Here is a 26,176-nt window from a genome sequence, read left to right as displayed (position 1 = left end):
ACAAATTGGTTTCCACCAATTATTGCTGCAACGCCCATTTATGCGTTGTTTGTTGTGGCAAAACGAAATTACTTTCAATACTTTTATTCAAAAGTGCAAATAATTTCGCAAAAACCAATATTTAGTGCGCAGACGTAACTCTGTTTTGAATTGGCTTACATACTCCAATATGTGTACCAGTATGTGTGGATTTCTTAGTTCACTCTTCTTTTTTTATGTAAACGCAGTGAAGGTAAGGCGTGAAATATTCAATGGTAAAAAATTTAACTGTGAAATGCAGTGTTAAATTTGTAGCTGGTTGTCTGAGTTTTTTGTTTTTACATATTACAGTTAATTGCAGTGCACCATTATAAAAATAACTTCGAAATTTAAACCAAAAAATCATAAAAGGGACTACACCGCCGCCTATACAATTAGACAGATAGGGGACTTGGAGCGGTGGATCGCTAGAAACAAACGGACTTTGTAGAAAAAAGTCGATAGCCCCAAGGAAATGCGACCAGGCCCAGTCATGGGAATGCGTCTCCATATTTAAGAAGAAGAGCTTAAGCAGGAGGAGGTACGTCCCATGAACAAGTTTGGAAGCACAGATTTGCTGCTGGAAAGGGCACGACACTAAAGCAGCATATATTTTTTACAATTTCTTCTTTTTGATCAGAAGACAATATTTATTTTCGTTTTTTATAGTAAAAATCAAAACAATAAAATTTAAGCCATTTATCAATAGATACAAAAGGAACCGCATTAATTTTCATGAGCATAATCTAAATTTTAAACCAAATTTAGTTCAGTCATATCAGCAGCGAACACATAACAAGCCATAAAAAGTTTTATTTCAATATTATTTTTGATAACTTAAGAACAAACTTCCGTTAATCTTGTAACTGAAACGATGTAAACCAATCTGAAGAAAATTCGAGAAAAGTTTACGGAAATTTCGTACCTACTGATTAGGGTCTTCTAAATTTTTTAGTAGTTTAGCCAAAAGTACAAATCATAGGCTACTGATTTTAGAAATCTTTCCTTTTTGTCGAAGGGTGTTATATATTTTCTTCCAAACGAAGAGCGCATAGTTTTATATTTTATATGGAAGAGTATTTGAAACACCGTTAGGAAGTGATGTATATTTGACAAGGGATGACGAAAATCGTTCCAATATACATCATTTATCCACCCTGTCGGAAAATCAACAAAACAAAATAAGACCGTTAGGAAACTTTGTTTCAAAATTAATGCAATTTAATTTTAAGTTATAGTTAAACTAAAATTGAATGGGACATAAAATTACACACTCAAAAAAATTTCAAAACCGTCCTATCCTGCGTCCGTATGTTTTGAATATATGTTCAGTTAAAGCGTTTTTTACCAAGCACGTCAATATAAGAGACGGGCATGATCACCAGATTTTTAAAGACACTAAACAAAAAGGTGTGTATCTACATTTTTACTAAAACTGACACTTTGAACTTTTGTGTGTAACTTTCCAATATATGCTGTTTTTATTATTTGTATTTAATTATCGATAGTTGTTGTTGTTGTAGCAGTGCTTCGCCCCATCCAATAGGTGTGACCAATCACAAATTGTCATCAATATCCCCTAACAGGAGTCCTAGGAAACTTGCTGTTTCAACAGGGTGGACCATAATGAGAGGGGTATAAGAGGCGTTGGTTCCACAATACAGTTGAAGAGATGGTTGGTGTCATGTGGGGACACGTTACAAGCAGGACATATGTTTTGTATTGTGGGGGTTATTTTAGATAGGTAAGAGTTAGCCTGTTACAGTATCCAGATCCAAGTGGAGCTAGAGTGACTCGCTTTTCCCTAGGGAGTGTTCGTTCCTCTTCTGCAAGCTTAGGGTATTGTTCTTTGAGTACAGGATTCACCGAGCAATTCCTGGCATAGAGATCCGACGCCTGTTTGTGGAGTTCACTGAGGACCTGCTTGTGTTTTTTGGCTTCATACGACTGTGTTCTCAGGTGCCATATTTCCTCATATTGCTTACGGAGATGACTCCTTAAGCCCCTGGGCGGTGTTGGCTCATCAATCAGATGTGTGTTGGGATGCCGAGGTTTCTGGGTATTCAACAGGAACTGTTTGGTTAGTATTTCATTTCTCTCCCTAATGGGGAGTAGTCTCGCCTCATTATGTAGATGGTGTTCTGGGGACATAAGAACACAACCCGTGGCGGTTCTGAGGGCAGTATTTTCGCAGGCCTGTAGCTTCTTCCAGTTAATAGTCCGTAGGCTTGGCGACCATATCGGGTACGCGTAGCATGCAATCGGCTAGCCAATTGCTTTGTAAGTGGTAATGAGCGTTTGAGCAAAGTACTGCCAGCAAGAGATTTCAGGATTTTATTACGGTTCTAGATTTTCGGTACAATTGCGGCTGGATGCTCACCAAAACGTAGATTCTGATCAAACGTCTCACCCAAGATTTTGGGGTGTAGGACAGTCGGTAGCGTAGTGTCATTGACGTGGATCTTCAAAATGGTCGACATTTGGGACGTCCATGTTGTAAATAAGGTCGCCAATGATTTAGTCGGCGACAATGTCAGGTTTCGCGAGGTGAAAAAACTGGAGATATCAGGGAGGTAGCCGTTTATTTTGTTGCACAGCTCATCGATCTATGGGCTTGGGCCTGTGACCATTATTGTGCAGTCATCGGCGTACGATAGTAACTCCTTCTGGTGGCGAAGGTAGCTTTGATATGTAGAAGTTAAACAAAAGTGGGGATGGGACACCACCCTGTGGCATCCCTTGTTTAATTCTTCTTGGTTTTGATGTTGCGTTTCTAAATTGCACCGATGCCTGCCGGCCACCCAGATAATTTGCGGTCCTCCGTTTAAGACTTGGGGGAAGGGTATACCATTCTAGTAGTGGAATTCACTAGCTTCTTTAACGAAATTTGCCATCGCTTTATTTGCGAATCGATAACTGTAGCGATTTCGTTAGTTAGTAACTATTTTGTATCGATATTTCTTTATCGACGATCAGCTGAGTTGTTAAATAAACGGCAAATAAATTTGATGCGTTAAAAATCACGAAATTAATATTTCTGGTAATTTTAGTTAAAAAAGAAAATCGGAACTTTAATTAAATACTTTGAAACACGGAAAACTGCTTTGTCTATAAATCAAATGGCATCACAAGATGAAGGATTACTAAGTCCATCGCCAGTGGACAGGCACCTTCTTAGAGAAGTAGATAACCCATTCCACTTGAAGGCAACGGAGTTTCGAAGGCTGCACCGACTAACACCAGACTTGGCTCATAATATTATTTCTCAACTTGATGGCCAATTAAGGGGTACAAGAATAACTGCGACATCAACGGAGAAAAAAAGAGAAATTAATGCCGCATTTACTTTCCTTTTGTTAAAATAGGTAAAAACTTGCACAATAATAAATTTTAAAAGCAGTTAGTATACAGAATTTATTTACTTTTGGCTTTGCTTTTGAGCTTTTCGCATTTTTTAGGTTTCATTAAGCTGTGCTGCCACCCTTCTACTATTAAAACGAAATTTAAATACCATTTATTTCGAGTCGTTAAAATTAAGATAGTGAATAGTACAATCGATAAGGCAAGCGACAAAATCGTTAATTAAAATCTCGACAAATCGCATCTTTATAAGTTAGTGAATTCCACTACAGGTCTTGCAGTAACGTGCCATGGTTGACCGTATCAAAAGCTTTTGATAGGTCTAGTCGCCGCTTCCCAAGGAAGTCGGTTCTATGTACCGGAGCGACTCGTGATTATTCCCGACCAGGGCATTTCAGTGTAACCCCATTTAATTTGCTGTGTCTCTCCGACAAATTGTTATCGAGACATCCTCATTATTTTTATATTATCCTTTATACAATTGTTTTTGTTATTGATATTAGGGAAAAATTACGAAGTTTACAAACGGCGATGGTTACTAGGGCATGTTTCTGAATTTCACTTCTTCATCAGTTAGCTTCTCAGGAGCTGAGTATTGAACTCGAAATCTCCAACATTCATATCAGTGCAAAGGCAGATGCCTTTAGCTGCTCAGCCATATGAATGAGTGTCCCGTTGTTCGGTTTGCAATTGGTCTCTAAAGGCGGTGACACAATGACATTTTTCATAAAGATGCGTTTAACACAAACTTATGCATTCCAATAACATCGCCACAATCAACCAAGATGTTGCGTTCGTAAATATGAAGGAACTTCAGACGTGGCAATTGAAGTTTATTACGTCTTGCCCATTCGCATACAATATTTCGCGAAGCACTCTTATAAACGTTCTCCCTATACAACAAAAATACTTGCTAACATATTTTGTGTCGTAATCGTTTGTTGTATTGCAGTTTTAAAATGCGAAAAATGTTAGAAAATTTACCAGCCAGTGCGAAAAATAATTTCACTTGCAAAGTGTGCCAACGCCCTTAGCCAAAGCAACTGCCAAATTCTTCTTCTTATGCTTTGCTTGGAACAAAATGTGGGAGATGGCTAAGTTTCAATATCAGATGGCGCAAGTGTCATTCATTCTACCGTTGTCCATAAAAATACGAGCAATCTACTCGTAATTCATAAACATGAGTTAAACTCATCTATACGAAAAACTGCTTATGTGTCGGAGCTGTAAGTATTGCGTTTTTATCGCTATTCCTTTATACAAGTAAATAAAACACGCGACACTTATTATATTGAGCCGTGTGCTCTTTGTTACGATTCTTTATAGAATGAGTTAATTCACAACATAACTTAGCTCTAACCTAACCTAACTGATTGCGCTTAGCCGCTGATGTTAGTCTATGTTGTTGTTGCCGCTGTAGCTGTAGTTTGGTGCTTGAGAATTCTTATTGTTGCGCTTTGATGTGAACGGAAGTGAGTTTCGGGTTTAGTCAATATTGTTGTTGCTAAAGTTAAAGCTTATAGCAAGCTATGTGAAATGTTTGGTCACACGCCCAATGGTAGACATATCGTCAGCAGTTTACTTACTTACCTAATTGGCGCTTAACCGTCTAAACGGTTATGGCCGTCCAACAAGGCGCGCCAGTCTCTCCTTCACTCCGCCAACCGGCAGCAATTGGTCACACCAAGGGAGTTTAAATCGTTTTCCACCTGGTCCTTCCAACGGAGTGGGGGCCGCCCTCTACCTCTGCTTCCATAGGCGGGTTCCGATAGAAACACTTTCTTGGCCGGAACATCATCTTTCATTCGCATAACAGTTCCAGTGCGGTTAAGTTCTGCAACTAGTATAATTTTCTCCAGCATCAATTTAAAGAAATCGCACGATAGGGTGACCTGTCTGAAACCTCGTTTAGCTTCGAACGGCTCGGAGAGGTCTTTCCCAATTCTGATTGAGCTGCTGGTGTTGCTCAACGTCATTTTGCACAGCCGAATAAGTTTTGCGGAGAAACCAAATTCAGACATAGCGGCATATAGGCAGCTCCTTTTCATGCTGTCGAAGGTGGCTTTAAAGTCGACGAAGAGGTGATGTGTGTCGATTCTCTTTTCACGGGTTTTTTCCAAGATTTGGCGCATTGTGAAAATCTGGTCGATGGTAGATTTACCAGGTCTGAAGCCGCACTGATAAGGTCCAATCAGCCGGTTCACGGTGGGCTTCAATCTTTCGCACAATACATTTGAAAGGACCTTATATGCAATATTGAGAAGGCTGATTCCACGATAGTTGGTGCATTTTGCAGTATCCCCCTTCTTGTTGACTGGGCAAAGAACACTTAGATTCCAACCGTCGGGCATGCACTCTTCCGCCCATATTTTGCTAAGAAGCTGCTGCATGCGCCTTACCAACTCCTCGCCGCCGTACTTGAATAGCTCCGCAGGCAATCCATCAGCGCCCACGGCCTTGTTGTTTTTCAATCTGGTTATTGCTATTCTAACTTCGTCATAATCGGGCGGGGGACATATATTCCATCATCTTCGATTGCGGGATCGGGTTCTTCATCTCTGCGCGCTGAATTGCTGCCTCCATTTAGGAGAACAGAGAAGTGTTCCCTCCATAATCTAAGCACTCTCTGGACATCAGTTACAAGGTCCTACATGAGTTTGCCCCGTTCTTAAAACCTTCCGTCTGTCGCCGTATTTTTTGGTAAAATTTTCGGCCGTTATTCCTGGTGGCTAGCAGCTCAAGCTCCTCGCACTCACGCCTTTCTGCTTCTGCTTGTTTCTTATTGAAAAGGCGTCTCGCTTCCTTTTTCAACTCACGATAGCGTTCACACACTCCTCTTGTCGCGCTCGCTTTTAACGTAGCCCTGTAGGCAGCGTCTTCATTTCAGTTGCAACGCGGCATTCTTCATCGTACCAGTTGTTTCTTCGTGGTCGCATGTAACCAATTTTTTCCTCGGCGGCAGTATGAAGTGCTTTGGAAATATGCTCCCACTGCTCCTGTATTCCTTCAGGATGAGTTGTGCTCTCAGAGAGCAGGCGTGAGAGTCGAGTTGCGAAATCATTGGCAGTCTGTTGGGATTGAAGCTTTTCGATTTCTAGCTTCCCTTGTGCTTTTTGTTCCTTGGTTTTAGCCGCGTTGAGGCGGGTGCGTATTTCGGCTGCAACGAGATAATGGTCCGAGTCGATGTTAGGTCCTCGGCTCGTGTGCACATCTAAATACTGGAGGCATGCCGTCCGTCTATCACAACGTGATCGATCTGATTGCGAGTATTTCGATCAGGAGACAGCCATGTAGCTTGATGTATCTTTTTATGCATGAACCTCGTGCTGGATATGACCATGTTTCGAGCACCGGCAAAGTCAATCAGTCCGTTAGGAGAAGTTTCATTGTGTACGCTGAACTGTCCGACTGTAGCGCCAAAAACACCTTCTTTGCCCACCCTGGCGTTAAAGTCATTAAGCACGACTTTTATATCATGACGGGGGCTGCGCTCGTATGTGCGTTCTAATTGTTCATAAAAAGTGTCTTTCACCTCATCGCCTTGCTCCTCTGTCGGCGCATGGGCGCAGATGAATAATATATTAAGTCAGCAGTTTAGGCGTGAGAATAATGTTGTAAAGTAAGTGCTAGTAGCCAGCGGTAGGAAGTATCAGATCACGAGTCCAATGGTAGACGTATCATCAGCAATTTCGGGGGTGAGAGGAAAAGCGTTGCTAACTTACACCATTAGGTACATACTAAATCTATATGTTTTTAATCCTAATTGTGTGGAACACTTATAGGCGCGCTCGAGAGCTTAGTAACACTGGATTTATAGCAGTGCTTTTATAAGCAGTACTTCCGCTGTTCACTATTTGATCAATACTTTTATTTGTATTTAACTAGCGAGACAAGCTCATATTGCTTTATACAATTGTTTTTGTTATTGATATTAGAGAAAAATTACAAAGTTTACAAACTGCAATGGTTACTAGGACATGTTTCTGAATTTCACTTCCTTATCAGCTGTTTTTTATAGAAAATAAGTATTTTGGACCAATTTGAATGTGATCCTTATATTTATGTAAAAAAAAGTTCGAATCAGAGTTCCTTAAATAGGAATTTGACGCCTTTGCAAATGACTTATGTTCGAAAAAAAAATGCACATACCCACATTCTTTATTTGGATGGCAGTATAGTGGTTAAGTCTTGCGTCTCTTTCAATCACCCGTTCAAGATAGCCGACGGTATGCGCCGCTTGTCAATACGCTAAACATCCTGTCAGTTAGTTTAAAATATAAAATATCACACTTGTTTTGTACACAATGGTCGATATTGACTAATAATTTTCTTTTCTAAAATTTTCCACAAAGTAAGTTTTTACCTTGAACGGTTTGCATAAGTGGAAAAAATATGTGTAAACTAGAGCGGAAAGATAAAAATATTTTTTTATAAAGACGCGCTAGAAACATTTACGAATTAAAAACCAAATCAAAAAAAAAGTGCATGCTGACCGCCCTAATATTTTTTAAGTCCTATTTTAAGAGCTCCGACATCTGGGCACAACTTTTGAGAATATTTTCGAGGAAACATATTTTTCTTTTTAGGACAAAATAGTAAAATAGGTCACAGTTTAATGTATGTTCCTATGAATAGAATACATCATTCAAACTTCCCACTGAGTAGCAGGCCTCGTATATGGCAAGGACCTCATTGCTCCCGCTCTTGTTTGTCTGAAAATAACTTAAATAGCTCTTACTGTTATTGGCCAAATGTCGTTTAATTAATTACAGAGGATACCTACATCTAGAATGTATGCAATTATGTATATATAAGACGTTTTTAACTTCTTGCATTAAAATCCCGGTCACATAAGCAGTTTATCATAAGGATGCGTTTAACGCAATCTTATGCATGGTGAGTAGATTGCAACTATTTTTTTGGAGAACGGCAGATCGAGCGACACTGGCGTCATCTGACATGAAAGAGTAGCCAACTTCCAACTTTTGCTGCAAGCAAAGCATAAGAAGAAGAATTCGACATTTGCTTTATCTAAGGGTGCTTTCACACTTTGCAAGTGAAATTATTTTTCACACTGATTGGTGCCCTTCTAACATTTTTCACAGTTAAAAACTGCAATTTAACAAATGCAAAGGAAAAAAAATATGTTAGCAAGTATTTTTCTGTGCAGTGAGAATATGTATAACAGTACAACGCGAAATATTGCATGTGAATGAGCAATGCGATATAAACTTCAATTGCTAAGTCTGAAGTTCCTTCAGATTTACAAACACAACATCTTGCGTAATGGTAGCGATGTTACTGACATGAATGAGATTGCGTTGAACGCATCTATATGAAAAAGTTGATTGTGGCTCGGCCTTTAGTACGCCTTGTCGTAAAAGGTGTGATAATTGCTGTAATTTAGCAATCAAATTGCAATTGGAAAGCAATAATTGAAACACAAGATGAAATAAATTGCTTTCCTTTGGCATAATACTAATGCACTATTTCTTTGATGAAATTCATTGCGTAATACCTTCATGTTTAACTACATGTGTAGTGCAGTTTGTATGTATGTATGTATGTATGTATGTACATGAAAATGTTTATGAATATAAATAAATACAGATATTGAAATACATACATATTAGGCCGGTTCGATTTGTGAGGAGGCAAAAAAATCACCCATTGCTCTGTAAAAATCGCATTTTATGGATCAAAATAAGAAACTTTGCCGAAGGAACTATACCCCTAAAACGAATTCTGATGCCCCCCCCCCCCCCCCCCCCCCCAAGGTAGAGGCAAATTTTGAAAAATCCCACTTTGACCAATTTAGAGTGCTCCACTCGAGTCCTAATGTATGACCGACCCCCACTAACTTTGGAGGCCCGACCCACCGATGCTAGTGGCACACCCCCTGGAACCCCCCTGGGGGTTCACAATACAAACATTTCAAATTATTTTATTGCAAATTATTGTATTTGTTTATACGTAATAATAAAATGTTACGTATACGCAGTGGTGCACCTCTTTGCAGTTGGTATGGATATGTTTGTGCTGATTTTTTCATGTAAAGTGCAAAACCGGCGATTTTTTGAAATGTTTGTATGGTGAACCCTCAGGGGGGGTTCCAGGGGGTGTGCCACTGGCATCGGTGGGTCGGGCCTCCAAAGTTAGTGGGGGTCGGTCATACATTTGGACTCGAGTGGAGCACTCTAAATTGGTCAAAGTGGGATTTTTCAAAATTTGCCCCTACCTGGGGGGGGGGGGGGGGGGCGACATCAGAATTCGTTTTAGGGGTATAGTTCCTTCGGCAAAGTTTTTATTATTTTAATCCCTATGATACGATTTTTACAGAGCAATGAGCGATTTTTAAATGGACCCGCCCTAATACGTATATATTAAGAGAAGTGCACAAAGCCAAATCGTTCAATCCATGAAAATATTGGTTTGCGAAATCCATGAAAAAACTTGTATTTATATTTGCATCAGTGTGTCACTGATGCATGTAAGTATATATTATTAAGCATGCTTTTTTATTCATAATAAATCAAAAAAGTATGAAAAATGTGCAATTTACTATAACTGTATTGCACATTTTTCATTTCAATTTCGAAAGCCCTAGTGCGTATGAGGAATATGATCATATCCACTTGCATATTTGATTCCATTCCATAGCACTCACATGTAAAATACAAACAATCCAATAAATTTATAATTTATTAAGTTATTTGACTGTTGGGTAACTATTCTATTAGTTAGGCACAAAGCTAGCATGCATACCGTTACAACGTATGACCAACTGATTTGTTATTGGCCCGCTAGGGGTTTGTTTGGTTACCTTTGCTTAAGCCCAATAACCGCACATACAAATCTGGCATTCCTTAGCATATATATATGTAGGTTGCTACATACACATATTCATATTAATATCTAGTATGTAACATCCTTCATTCAGCTATGTATTACTCATCGTAAAGGCCGCGGCACAATGACATTTTTCATATAGATGCGTTTAACACAAGCTTGTGCATTCCAATAACAATCCCATAATCAACCAAGATGATGCATTTTTAAATATGAAGGAACTTCAGACTTGGCAATTGAAGTTTATTTCACCTTGCCCATTCACATACAAAATTTCGAGAAGCACCGCTACAAACATCCTTCCTATACAACAAAACTACTTGCTAATATATTTTGTCTTCCATTCATTTGTTAAATTGCAGTTTTTAATTGCGAAAAATGTTAGAGAAGTTACCAACGAGTGGGAAAAGTAATTTCACTTGCGAAGTGTGCCAACACCCTTAGCCAAAGCAAATGTCAAATTCGTCTTCTTATGATTTGTTTGCAATAAAATTTGGGGGTTGGCTACTTTTTCATGTCACATGGCGCCAGTGTCGCTCGATCTGCCGTTCTCCAAAAAAATACTTGCAATCTACTCGCCATGCATAAGATTGCGTTAAACGCATCCTTATGATAAACTGCTTATGTGTCGGGGCTTTATTTGTAAACAGATTTACCAGAAAGCATAAGTTAGTTTCATATGCATGTACATAAATACAGTACTGTGAAAAACAGAAGCAAATAAGCTTAAGAAAAAATAATTGTTTTTATTTTTATAATTGATATTAGTTTCAATTTCATACAAAATTTTGTTTAATATAATAATTAATGTTTCATACGCAGACATCTTTGCCCACAGTATGGAAGAATGCAGAATGTAAGCGTAAGTTAAGTCCCTACATTGTAGCATAATGTGGTAAAGTTTATTGAAAGTAAATAAAAGTAATGGAAAGAAAAGAAAGGAAAGGAATGGTTAGGAACGGATAGGAACTTAAAGAAACAAAGGAAAGGGGGAGAGGAAAAGGAGAGATTAGAAGTCAAAATCTAAGCCAAGGCCGAAACAGTGCTGCTTGTTGTTGTTGTTGTTGTTGTTGTAGCGATTAGGTTGCTCCCCGAAGGCTTTGGGGAGTTATCGATGTGATGGTCCTTTGTCGGATACAGATCCGATACGCTCCGGTAACACAGCACCATTAAGGTGCTGGCCCGACCATCTCGGGAACGATTTATATGGCCACATTGAACCTTCAGGCCATCCCTCCCTCCCCACCCCCAAGTTCCATGAGGAGCTTGGGGTCGCCAGAGCCTCGTCTGTTAGTGAAACGGGATTCGCCGCTCGAAGGTGAGGTTGACAATTGGGTTGGAGAAGCTATATATTGCGCTACACAACCCCTTAAATCCCAAAGTGCTGCTGTTATCAATTTGTTATCAAAATGTAAACGGTTTGTTATCAATGGACCATTTTTATCGACGAGTTGTCGGTATGTTATCGACCAGGTATAGACAAGTTATCGATTTGTTATCAAAATCTTATAAATTTGCTATCGCTAGCAAAGGTTATTATAATTATCGAAGCTGTATCGATTATTTATCGACATATTGCGAAGAAGTTATTGACAAGTTTTCGATTTAATATCAATATTTTATTGAAAATGTATCGATCTTTTATTGACTTACGATCAAAAAGCTATCAATTTGATACCGATATGATACTAATTTTTTCAGAGATATCGACAAAACTGCGACATAAAAATATTTGTGCTCAATAACAAGCCGATAAGAAACTAATAAAAACCCGTGGACCGACCATAATTACACTGAACAAAAAACGTACATGTTTTCTTAAGAAAAAGTTTCATAGAAATTCACTCCAATGTTTTCTTAAAATTTAAGAAAAATTGCATATAAATTAAGAAAATTTGCGTATGATCTAAGAAAAAATTCGTAAAATTATATTTATGACAAACACTTCGTTCCTATAATATAAGAAACCATATTATTTATATTCTTAAATTCTATGAACACGGTTTTGGAGAGGTTTTCTTAAAATGTACGCACTTTTTCTTAGTATACAGGCACATTTTTGGTTCAGTATAGCCGATAACGGAGCGATACTCGATGATAATAAATCTCCATCTATAAAAAGTCGATAATAAAACAATAACTTGTCAATATCGGTTGTTACCCATAAGAAGCCGACGAAAGTCTTTTTAAAAAGCACGAAATTATCTGCTTCAAGTTTTTAACGCCATTCACCAACTATTTTGATTGCTTGGCGACCATGTTGTTATTTATATGACCTCGAGCCAGCAAATAAAAAGGTGACATTCATCAAGGCCATGTAACGAAACGATTATTGTGATTTCATTTTAATTTTTAATAAAAATGTGTTTATCCATATTCGCTAATATCAGCTTTGTCGCTAATTAATAGAAGAATATTTAAAAATATCTAAAAAAAAATGTGAATGGCATTAGTTATGAAGCCACTTCTCTTCCATTTAAACTCAATAAAATAGCGATCAATTCAAAACTGACTGCCCTCCTCCCCGAGTTGAAATTCGAGCTCGAGTCGTCAGATTTCTAATCCTGTAGGCCTACTACTAGCCTATGGCTTAACTATATCGATTCTTTAATAACAAAACTAACAACCGTTTTGCTTTTAAACTTATACTTAGGGTGTACAAGTGCAGCTCATTTTAATAAAGTCAATTATGAATATATTTGCATGATTTTTTTGTTTTGCTCAAGACTGTACATAAATATGGATGTAAAATTAGGCGTGCATCATCCATCGATTATGTGGCAACAAATAGGTTTACTTATGTTTTTATGAAAACACTACATAACCGTTCAATTATATTAGTGCATATGTAAGTATGTATGTATGTAGTATATTCGTGCATGCATCTTTTAACTAAAATATACACTAAAAACACGCATTCATACACCTTTCACACACTTATCTAAAAACACACTCATCTTCATGTATGTATGTGAATATGCGCATTTGATTTTGTTTGAATTTATGAGGCATTACTTGGTTTTTCTTTTGCGGCAACCAGGAAGACATTTGACAGCCATCAATCGTTCGAATGAAAACCAAAGATAATAAAAATTTCTATAAATTATAGTTATTATGATGAAAACAGCCATCAACGCGTTGTCAGCAGCAACACTTGGGATGTTCATTTAATAACGGCTTATCTTTGTTTTGGATGACTTTGTTTGCCCCTCTTTATTTTACCTTTACCGTTTCCTTTTTTTATACTAATGGTACAAACGTTTCTATGAAGATGAAATTACGAATTTGGAAAATCAATTGCTGGAGCTATTTTTCGAAAATGTTGCACAAGTTTACTTCTTCTGACGAATATGAACGGAAAATCGATAAATTAATATTTGCGATTTCGATTTGAAATAGAGCCCAATTGCAGTATCTTTATGTATTGTTCTCTTTAAATTCAATCTCTTATCACCTTAATATGCAAGGACGATGCTAATTGATATTAATCATACGACCTGTCCTACCATATTCAGTTTTAAAACGAGTATCCAGTGACACCTTTCGGATGAAGTATATAATTTTTCAAATTGCAAAAAACTTTCCCACAAAAAGTTCATATCATCAATAAACCTTTTTCGTTTTTATACTCAGCGTCCTTTGCACACAGAGTATATTAACTTTGATTGGATAACGGTTGGTTGTACAGGTATAAAAGAAATCGAGATAGATATAGACTTCGATATATCAAAATCATCAGTATCGAGAAAAAATTTGATTGAGCCATGTCTAGCTTATCAGGACCCAGAATAGATTGGTATTGAATATGAGCCAAATCGGATGATAACCACGCCCACTTTTTAATTATATAAAATTTTAGAAAACACAAAAAACCTGATAATTTAGTAAATAATACACCTAGAATGGTGAAATTTGACGTGTGCACTGATATTGACACTCTTGATAAAAATTTAGGCGTGGCACCGCCCACTTGTGATAAAATCAATTTTACAAATATTATTAATCATAAATCAAAAATCGTTAAACCTATCGCAACATAATTCTGCAGTGAGATTGCCTTTACTATAAGCAATGCTTTGAAGAAAAATTAACGAAATCGGTTAAGGACCATGCTCACTTTTATATAAAAGATTTTTAAACGGGTCGTGGACGAATAAAATAAGCTATATCTTTGTAAAAAAGGAGCTTTATATCCATGGTATTTCATTTCCCAAGTGCATTTATAACAATAAATAGGAAAAACTTCAAATTAAAAAAATGGGCGAGGCGCCGCCCCTTTTATGCCTAAGCAATTTTCTATGTTTCGGGAGCCATAACTCGAAGAAAAATTAACGGATCGTTATAAAATTGGGTACACATATTTTCTCTATAGCAGAAAATATTTCTAGGAAAATTGGACGGGATCGGTTAAATACCACGGCAACTTGGATATAAAACAAGTTTAAAAGGTTCGTAGGCTAGAATAAACGCTATAACTTTTGAAAAAATAGTTTTGAATCAATGATATTTCACTTATCAAGTTTTATTGTAAGAGGAAATGTGGAGAAAAATTTCTTTTTAACGGGCGGTGCCACGTGTTATGTAGAAAAGTAATTTATCTCAAATGAAATGTACAATTGAAGTTCACGCTGAGTATATAATGTTCGGTTACACCCGAACTTAGACACCTTTACTTGTTTTAATAAATGTGAGCTTTACGCGTCTAGCTAAGTATTGCCGATGCAGTTCTATCACAGTAGGCCGGTCAACTTACGCTTTTGAAACAAGCAGCAACCAAATAGGAGCAACCTGTTCATGGGACAAGGTAAAAGCACATTCGGAAGGGGTTTTTATTTCCGTCATTGGCTATGTGTGAAGTAAAAAATTACAAGAAATAAATACTAAGCCCCATCATTGTTCCTGAGAGGTGAAAAAAAGTTTTTTCATCACTCTTCCGGATAGACAAAATTTATAATGTCGGCAAAGAGAGCGAGAAACGAAATAAGTTTGCACAGAAGTGTACGAAGTGATTTGAAGTAATCTCAGACTTGCGCAAGGAAGTAATACGTGAATATTTAAAGGAGCTGTGCTAGAATGAATGAAAACATTTCAAAAAAAAAACTGAAAAAGTTTCTCTCCCAGTAATGGTAAGCTGTATACAAAAACAATTCAAAGAACTTTATGAAGTATTTACTTCGGCCTAACAAAAACCTTCTAGGAAATAGCCAAGCGATTACGAAAAGCAACTGACATTCGAACAGTTTTGTTCTGCATTATATAGTAAAAACCAGTAAAAACAAGTTGATTTATTTATAGATTTAATAAAAGAAAGAGTCATAAACATATCCTTAGGAACGAAATTTGCGTCGTGCTCCTTTTTAATTTTCCCTATAAATTGGCGGGACAGGAACTATATGTTTTATGTCGACTACGAACGGCATCTGCAAAGCAGATGAGTTTTCACTGAAAAGCTTTTCGTGGCAGAAATGCACTTGGAGTGCTTTTTGATATTGCTTTGTCTAGGAATTGAACCCAGGATCTTAGGTGTGGTAGGCGGAACACGCTAACACCAGACCACGGCGGCCGCTCGTGCCATTAATACCCACTCACTCACATTCAATGGCCGTATCGTAACCAACAGCGAGTTTAAGGCCAACGCCAAAGTATAGATGACCGGTTGTAAAAATTAAAAACCAAAATCTAATTTTTTTTTTTAATATGAAATAAAAGCTAAAAAATAAAAGCAATATAATGTGTAAATATTCGAAAAAAGTATTATATGCGTTAGCTATTAGTTATTGAAAATATTAACAGTTATATGGCTACTGTGTGCAGAGTTTGCAAATTTTCGATAGCACTGTGTATACATAGCCATATGACCGCTTTACAAACATAGGTTGATTGGTGACCAATGTAATAAAGGTCAATTGGCATTTTTTCTACAATTATCAATGACGTCAGTTTTAATATGATTCTGATGTAAGTTATCTTCAGAGCGCGGACTTAATATCATTGACATTAATTCTTCCACTTTTCGGCACCGGATGGATTTGATGGTCATTTTTTTTATGTTCAACCAAAATCAAAGGTATTATCTAATGAATACCGTTTTAATTGGTGCATTTGTTCGCCTCTACCATAGAACTTGCCATGAAATAATCTGCTTAGCATTCTAATTATTACAAATTAATAGATAGGCACATGTAACCAATAATAAATTCACATGTGCATACAAAATTTTGATTACACAACGCATACCAAATATAAATCAAAGTCACTATGCATACAAACTCAACAATTTTGCTTTCAAGGGCAGGGCAAGGTTCTTATTTAATAACGCACAACAAATTCAAACGACCAACTTGCAATAGAAAAAAAAATAAATAAATAGGCGAAGACATGTAAAATTGTTTGTTATACCAGCTGATGATGAGTATGTTGAAGTAATAAAGTTAAATTATGCCAGCAATAAAACAAAACGCTAAGGCATTCCAAAGCAATCCAACTGCAAACATACAAACGTCTGTATGTACATAGCTAAACTCACATGTGTAGAATTGGTCAGTCGTAAAACGTTAATATTTCTATGTGCTTGTATGTATGTATACATGCCTTTGTACATATTTATACAAATTCATTACAAGGCTTACAAATTGTAAGCTACATATATAAAATGGTTAGTTTACTACTGTTTTTTTTTTTACATTTTTAAATTTTAGTTCTTGTTACTTGTGGGATTCTTTTCATTACAGCTATTTGAATTTTTATTTACAACATTAATTTGTCTTGCTAATTAATTAAAGTTTTTCGTGCAGTGTCCACTATTGTTTTAAATTCAATGAGTATGCGCATGCGCGGTTAACGTCAACCGTGGGAACCCTTTTATAACAACACAGTGTTACAAAAAGTTCAGATCTCTAGCTCGGAAATATGTTTGAGTCTTAGAAAGTGTAGCCTATTTCTGGGGTCGCCGTGGAGTGATGATAGCGTGCTCCGCCTACCACACCAAAGATCCTAGGTTCTCGCCCCGAGTAAAGCAACATCAAAATTTTAGAAATAAGGTTTTTCAATTAGAAAAAACTGTTTCTAAGCGGCGTCGCTCCTCGGCAGTATTTGGCAAGCACTCCGAGTGTATTTCTGCCATAAAAAGCTTTCGGAGTCGGCATAAGGCATAAAGCAAGCAGGTCCCGTCCCGCCATTTCGTAGGAAATATTAAAGGGATCACGACACAAATAGGAAGCTCGGCCTAAAATCTCTTCTGAGGTTATCGCGCCTTACATTTATTTTTATTGATTTTTTTATTTCTCTATTACAATACGGAAGGGAGGTATTCCCAATAAGGTACTAAGTATATCAGCAGGCGGCGTTCTTTTCGCACCCGTTATGCCAATACAACCAAGTCAATATAGTCTGCATAACTAAACCATCTTCATTCCCTTTTATTTCGAATCCATTGGTTTCCAATAGATAAACAAGGTCATCTATAACTATCAGCCATAAGAGAGGAAAGAGTGATTCGGCTTCAGAGCAGTGCCTGGTGGCTGCAATGTTCTCAGATGTTCCTTCATATGGGATTTTCGTATCTTTCGCATGGGCAGCACATATTCTTGCTAAGCATTGATTGTTTAGTAGCCTGATATGTTGGCACAGAGAAATATATTTGTAGTCCAAAAGGCGTGTATAATACCACGAGAGCAGTTGTTTAGGCTTCCCCAGCTCTGGTATGAATGCCACCTTAACCCCAGTAGAAGTGGAATGCAGCTATAAGGTTTACTTCTAAAGTTTTAGTTTGATTCATATATAACCGTGTCAAGGCTGTCCCTAGTCCACATTGCTCACCCATAGCGATGCAAATTTTGACCGGATTGTTTAAAAGCAAATTTCTGTAACTTGGCAATTTTGATTTTCAAGCTCGCTTGCAAAAAACGCAACTAATTTTCTATTTTTATTCTCTGCTGACTTTCACAATATGTCCTTTTTCCAAAAAACTTTTATGCACCCTGAAAGAAAAAGACTGCTAAAATCAACCGAAATACGGGTCAATTCAACCGAAATTTCTGTGAATTTTTATCCATCGCAACAAGATGTTGAATCAACTGCGCACAAATCGTTGATTCGTAATTGACCGTTTCAGTAGTCAAATGAACAAAAAAAGTTGTTGCGACAGCTTTGTACGAAAGTACCTATGGTGCCATATAAATAAATAAATGTAAGGCGCGATAACCTCCGAAGAGATTTTAGGCCGAGCTTCTCTTCCAATTTGCGTCGTGCTCCTTTTTAATTTTTCTTACAAATTGGCGGGACGGGAGCTATTTGTTTTATGCCGACTCCGAACGGCATCTGCAAGGCAGATGAGTTTTCACTGAGAGCTTTTCATGGCAGAAATACACTCGGAGTGCTTGGCGAACACTGCCGAGGGGCGACCCCCCTTAGGAAAAATTTCTGCTAATTGAAAAAGCTTGTTTCTAAAATTCTGATGTTGCTTTGCCCGGGGTGTGAACCCAGGATCTTCGGTGTGGTAGGAGGAAGAACGTTACCATCACACCACGGCGGCCACCATATACATACGTAAATATGTGAATACATAAATACGCATGCTTGCTACATATACATACATATGTACGCACTTACTAATCGAACTTCAATTATGCGTACATCAAATATGTTGGCACACATTAAACATTATGCACTTTATTATTTTGTTTTATTAAACGCACTTTCACCAAATCTTATATTTTAAAATTTATTTAATTTATAGTTTTGAACTTCGGTTTTCAAATAGAAATGAAAATAGTAGTCACAAAACTGATTCTCAATTCTTTCAGTTGCAACTCAGCTCATTCTCAATTTCTTCTCTCGCATGTAGTTGCCACACTTGATTGTTTCGAACAAAACTTGTAGTATAAATGTTTGACGTAACATTTTAAAAAGAGAACTTGTAAGTTATAGAAAAGTAAATAATTAAATCGCAGGAAGGTAATTCACCACTGGAGTAACTTTACATGTAATTCGGCAAGTTTAATTTTCGTAACACTTTAAGTTGAAACGATTCCAAAACAACTCAAACTTTTATGTTGTCGGAAACATCAACATTTAAAAATTATGTTTTATTATCTTATTAGATTCGTTCGCGTAAGTGAAAATTCGTAAAAACTTGAACAAAATGTTACTAACTTTGGAAAAATCCTGTTCATTCAAGCAAAACGTTTGCAACAAGAGGGCGCAATTTTGCATTTCGCTTGGAGGAGAGGCTGCAAAATTGTACCCGATAAATAGGTGTCCCGGTATCTTATAGTTTTTTGCACAGCAAATTCAAGAAAGGATTTTTACGTTTTGTATTGATAACTGAAAAACTAGTTTTTTGTTGTTTTCCCATTTTGTGTGTTTTTTCGATTTGGTGGTTTTCTTATTTTGGTGTTTTTTTTAACAAGTGGTGCCATCGTCATAAGTACAAAGTAGAGAGCGCAGTGAGCGTAAAATTCTCTTTGAAATTTGCTCATGTACTGACTGTTGATCGCTGTTGAAATGACCAGTGAGATCAGTTGTGTTAACAAAAAAATCAGTTAGATTGATTAGGAATCTGTCAATTTTACAGAATTTTGTTAACTTAAGAGCAACAATTTCTCTTCTGTTGAAATGACTAAACTAATTTGTTCGCTTGACAAAAAACTCGGTCGAATTAACCATAATTCGATCAATTTCACCGAATCTCCATTAAGTCAAAACAACAAAACCGATTTGTTGATTTTACTAGCACCATTTCTTTCAGTGCAACGAGCTTCAATTTTCAAATACATTTCATTTGTCATTCCAGTTAAGTTAACAAGTCCATCAATTAAAATTATATATTACGGTTGCATATCCTTAGTGCATACATATATAGTAATTATGATTACTTAAAATTAATCAATTAACCATTTGTATTTAAACTTCTAATTGTTTTTTTCTTCTATTTATTTCGTTGCAGCTGTCAAGGCAAACAGATGTTACATGTAAGTAAATTTCCAGATGTTAATTCAAATATGTAATTTCTAAGTCAAAAAATAAAGAAAAAAAACAGTGCAAATGGCAACAAACCGCAGTATGAATAATTAAATGATAATTAAATACTTCACATTATTACTACACACATGCATATACACGACTTCAATATGTATGTAAATGCATGCCCGTATACGTGAGTTTGCGATTATTCTATGTTGGTATTAGTTAACGACATATTTGTCTATGCTATTTCTAATTGTATTCGTTCACCTAAACGATGCTACTTTGTCTATCCAACCAAGCACGTGTTCACGATTTGTTAAACAAAAATTGTTTGAAATTCGTTTTAAGTCTATCTTTATGAATTTACGTGTCGCACAACGTGAACATCCCAACATAATTGTTTGCTAATTTGATATTCCAGAGCAATTTTTTACAAATTTGTTTTGCTATATTTTATGTTTTAAAAATATAAATGAATTGCAAGTCATCTACTAACAATCGAGAAATTCTTTGGTCTATAACATCAATCAACTTAAGTTATATAAAAAGACGAAATATGGGCGCTTCTCATTATTAGTTGATGAAAGATTTGGCGTTGAAACATATCGAATATATCGAAAGCATCGAGCTTTCTATCGATGTTCAGAAAACAGTCGTCTCTTCTATATAAGGAATCGCTGAAAAGTTTTACCGATTTACTTTTAAATTTACCATTTTAGTGAGTGATGTGGCAAAGCAGTCACTGACTGTGGCGCTGGTTGATCGTAGCAGTCCTTTCGGACAAATGACTACTGAAAGGTGGAGATCTGTGGAAAGGGAGCTTATTAGCTTAATGCTAAAGATGATGCGGAAACAACCAAGTAAGCCCCTTCCAACCTTTGATTCGGGGGGATGGTATAACGGTGTGAATATGATACCGTGCGACAACATCGCGAGCTTGCAGTGGCTGGAGGAAGTGGTTCCAAACCTCCAAAGGCAAGGCACGAACGCGCGGTTTGAGGTGGTGGATAAAGCGCAAATCCCCACGGTACCAAAAGTTAAGGTATAGATACCATGCGTGATGAAGTCGGAGGATACACTGCGACTTCTGCAGAATCAGAATCCGAACATACCGACACATGACTGGAAGGTACTTAATGTGTCTCGGCCTACCGAGGATGGTCAGTTCTACATCTTCCAAATAAACAAGCAGGCGGAGGATATTTTGTACACGCAGCTTGGTAAAATGTCCTTTGGCACGGGCAAAATTTACATGCGACTCAGAAAAAGAAGTCCCGAGAATAAAAACCCTAACACGCTAGAGGTGGGCGGAGTCGAAAAGGACCTCAAAAGCCTAAGGGAAAAAAGACAGGTGGAGGTCCGCGACGTCACCACGAATGTGATAGAAGAGGACCAACCGCTAAATGGTGCTGTGACTCGCACAGAGGAACACCCTGCACAACAGTCACGAGAGGCTGAATGGGGCCTCGAATACTCTAAACCAAAAGGGCAAGGGGAGGACGACGACGTCAAGACGAAGGTGCTGGAGGGGGACAAACAGCCCAATGGTGCTGCGAGTCCTACAGAGCAGATACGAACGAGGTTGAACTGGCTGGTCAATAAAGGCCTCACATAGACTAAATGTGTCCATAGTGTTACCAGAATTTGTTTGACATTAAAACGGAAGAACCCCAATCAGGTGCCAGGACATATGTTATAGAATAACTCCGTCCTTTTGGCAAATACTAGCAGTTTTATATGACCCAGCTTAATTGCTGCCTCAAGATCTGGCAACTCTGCCGCCCCTAATAGCTGGAGCCTTGACCTGGCGAGCGCAGGACATGAACACAGAACGTGCTCAACCGTTTCTTCCATCAGCTCACACTTCCTACACTTGCTTTTACTGACGAGGCCTAACTGACGAGGCCTCGCTTCCCAAGGCCGTCGGTTCTATGTACCGGGGCGACTCGGGATTTTTCCGACCAAGGACAGCCATTTCAATGTAACCCCATTTAATTTGTTGCGTCCCACCCACAAATTGTCATCCTCCCAGCAGCTCCTTGCAGCGAGACTTCTCCATATTCTCTTGCTCCGGGAAGGTATCGAACCCAATCCGGGTCCGTCTCCTGACCCCGGTCCGGAGAAATAGTTTTGCTGCATCTGCCGGAAAAGAATCTTTTTAAGACGGTCATACTCTTGTCAGTGTGTCTCGTGTAAGGGATGGTTGCATCGGACAGGTTGTTCTGGGCTAGATCCCAAAACCAGACGCCCACGTAACTTCCATAAATATTTTGTGGCTCCTTGCTGTTCACGCCCTAGGACGTCCCGTAGTCTGCGCTTTAGCGCCCCCCCTACCTTCCAGCAGCCACGCTGCTCAGCAAGCCACAACAAGCACCAGCTGCTGCTCCCGCCCCGCGGCGCCACCAACTCACACGGCTGCTCCCACTCATACCTACAATCTCCGTAGTAGAGTCGGGAGCAATGCCGAGCATCAGCCCCTGCCCCCGCTTTCTCCCCCCCCCCCCCCCCCCCCCTCCTCTTTTCCGGCAGCAATTGTGTAGGTCAGCGAAACAGACTCTTAGTCCCTATCTCCCTTTGCACCGTCTGCCAGCACAGTATATATATGTTTGCGACATCCGCCCAATGCAGCTTCTGCCGAGGACGATGCCACTTTCCTAGATGTTCTGGTCTCCGCGACGGCAATCCCCGACGGGTTTCATTGCGCCATGTTGCCAGGCCACATACCCAAATACACCGGGTATCCCAATGCTTACCCAAGGAGTCCAGTCCCAGGGCCACAACATCAGTCGCGTCCTGGCCTTCCCAGGCGTAGTCACCCGTCACTTACTCCCAGAATGCCGACGTGTCCCCCTATGCACTTCAGAATTCTGCAGTTAAACTGTAATGGATTAACTGGGAAGATCACGGAGATAGTCGATTTCATGAAGCGGCACAACATCCGCACTGCTGCGATTCAAGAGACTAAACTCACAGCAAGTTTTGCATTGCAAACCTGTTCTGGGTATAATGTCCACAGAAAAGATCGCGAGAGCGGAAATGGAGGCGGCCTCGCGTTTATCATACACCACTCTGTGCAATATCATATATTTGATCCCGACATCGACCGCAGGGACAGAACGTCAAGGCTTATCTCTCTGGTCAGGCGATGCAAACCTAGAAATCATCAACACCTACATCCCTCCTGCCACCTGTTGACCCAGTGGATACCGCCCCAATATCAGCGCCTTACTCACTGGCAACAATCGCATAATCTTAGGCGATTTCAATGCCCATCACGATCTATGGCATTCAAACTTGCGGGTGGACAGTAGGGGTGAGATGTTGGCGGATCAAATAGGAGAAACAACGTTCTGCACAATAAACGGAGACACCCCCCACACGTATGGTAGGAAGCTGTCATAGTTCGCCGGATATTTCAATCGTGAGCGCAGAACTCGTAATCTGCGTCAACTGGCAGCCGATGGTAACATTGGCATCCGACCATCTGCCTATACTTATTTCGCTCGAGCGTTCCGCCGACTTCATCGTCACAGAAAAACGCACTTTCATTAACTTTAAAAAGGAAAGTGGGACGAATACAAATCCTTTACAGACAACCGCTTTACGCCCTACCTATCCGCCGAGGGGAGCGTGCTTTCCGCAAGGTCATTGAATCCGCCGCGGCTCGTTTCATTTCCGCCTGTAGAATTCCTGGAATTCGGTCCCACTTTCCGGTGGAGGCCGCAAGTTTAGCGACAGAACGTGACCTTATAAGACAGCTCGATCCCAGCGACCCCCAAATAAGGGATATAAACCAGCGCATCAGATTGCTTGTGGATGAACACAAGCGGGCGAAATGGGTGGAGCGCCTAAGCGGTTGTAACCACTCCGCCGGTGTAGGTAAACTTTGGTCTACCGTAAAGTCCCTATCGAATCAGTCTAGGCACAATGGCGAAAGTTTCCATCGCCTTTGGCGATAAAGTGCTCTGGGATGCTAAAAAATGCGCGGGCGCTTTCTGCAGACAATATATAATGCATTCTACGGTCGACAAAGATAGACGGAGGTCCAACAGACACGCACAAACATAAATTCAGCGCGTCACCAATTACCATTACCGCCAAAGAGGTTGAGGATGCCATTGGTCATGCTAAACCATCCAAAGCAGTGGGCCCAGACGGCATAGTTATGACAATGCTTAAAAGCCTAGGGAAAGAGGGTTTCAAATATTTAGCACATGTCTTCAACCTGTCTCTTTCCACCTTTGTCATACCCGAAAAATGGAAAATGGCCAAGGTGGTCCCGCTACTAAAGCCTGGGAAACCAGCTAACATAGGAGAGTCATATCGCCCTATATCTCTCCTATCACCAGTAGGCAAGACGCTTGAAGCCATTTTGCTCCCCTACTTCAAAGCAAATTTTCAGCTAGCCTGTCATCAGCATGGCTTCAGAAAACTCCATAGCACCACCACCGCGCTAAATGACATCAGCACCCAGATAAATTGCGGTTTAAATCAAAATCCCCACCATAGAACAGTACTCGTTGCGCTAGACCTATCTAAAGCTTTTGATACGGTCAACCATGGCACGTTACTGCAAGACCTGGAAGGGTCTACCCTTCCCCATTGTCTTAAAAGGTGGACCGCAAATTATCTGGGTGGTCGGCAGGCATCGGTGCAATTTAGAAATGAAACATCAAAGCCAAGAAAAATTAAACAGGGGGTGCCAGAGGGTGGTGTCCTATCCCCACTTTTGTTTAATTTCTACCTATCTAAGCTACCTTCGCACCAGAAGGAGTTACTCTCGTGTAAAATAATTAACTATGAGCTAGATTTTTACAGAAATTGATACTTTTTTCTGCAGGCACCATAATCTTAGTAAATACCTGTTCTTTCCTCACAAGTCTGCCATGATTTTCTCAATACTGTGTCATTTGGCCAGCTGCAAAAACAGGTCCATACTAAAGTTTCTGGTCTTTTTCATATCATAGGACCGGAACTGTGATAGCATAAAGTTTCGAAAGCAGTACTAGATGTTGTTTACTTTTTCTAAATATTTAAATTACAACATCTTTGCAATAAAACACCACTATTCTTGTTATTTTTGAGTGTTTTCGGTCTCCGGTTAACTTATTCTAGACTTTGTGGCTGGTATAAGGAAGTTTTTTTTTATTAATTTACTGAAGTGCCTTCTTGTGCAAACAAAAACACGATAGTGTAAGATATGGTACTGAGTGGTACAATACCTTTGGTTTTGAAGCATAAACATAAATATTTCTGACGCACGTCATATTTTTTTTTTATAAGTACTTTTCATTTATAACCGGAAACTACAAAGGTACTGTTGAGTTCACTTATGCATATTTTAAAGTTAAGGTAAATATCGCAACATAAAGGGTTAAGGCACAAGTCTTGTATGCCAAGTCCGTAACCTTGACATGCCCATGCTAATAAGAACCGTTTTGTCTAATGTATTAGTTTTTTATACTCAGCTGAGTAGAGCTCACAGGGTATATTAATTTTGTTCACATAACGGTACCCTGTAACGGCATAAACTAATCGAGATAGATATAGACTTCTATATATCAAAATGATCTTGGCGAAAATAGAAATTCATTTAGCTATGTCAGTCCGTCCGTCCGTCCGTAAACACGATAACTTGAGTAAATTGAGGTATCTTGATGAAACTTGGTATGTAAGTTCCTGGGCACTCATCTCAGATCGCTATTTAAAATGAACGAAATCGGATTACGCCCACTTTTTCGATATCGAAAATTTCCAAAAACCGAAAAAGTGCGATAATTCATTACCAAACACGGATAAAGCGATGAAACTTAGCAGGTGGGTTAACCTTATAACGCAGAAAATTAGCCAAGTTTTGGACAATGTTTTGGCAACGCCCATTTTATAAGAAGGTAATTTAAAAGTTCTGTAAGCTTTAATTTGGCAGGAACGTTACTCCTTTTACTAAATGTGTTCTAAATAAGAATTAGCAAAATCGAATGAC

At 38.7% G+C, this 26,176-nt stretch overlaps 1 protein-coding gene across 10 annotated transcripts in view; it reads left to right on the top strand.

Moving 5' to 3' along the window:
- The window catches only part of LOC137244680 (uncharacterized), a 416,557-nt gene that overhangs the window by 95,583 nt on the left and 294,798 nt on the right, over nucleotides 1-26,176 (top strand). For all 10 annotated transcript variants that reach the window (XR_010951154.1, XR_010951152.1, XR_010951155.1 and 7 more), the window contains one exon: nucleotides 20,174-20,198. The gene's annotated coding sequence lies outside the window, so the exon portion shown is untranslated. The remainder of the gene's footprint in view (nucleotides 1-20,173; nucleotides 20,199-26,176) is intronic.

Source organism: Eurosta solidaginis, chromosome 3 (genome assembly GCF_040869045.1).
Source record: "Eurosta solidaginis isolate ZX-2024a chromosome 3, ASM4086904v1, whole genome shotgun sequence".
Lineage (NCBI taxonomy): Eukaryota > Metazoa > Arthropoda > Insecta > Diptera > Tephritidae > Eurosta > Eurosta solidaginis.
The sequence above is the reverse complement of the archived record's forward strand: the minus strand, read 5'-3'. Positions and strand labels throughout refer to the sequence as shown.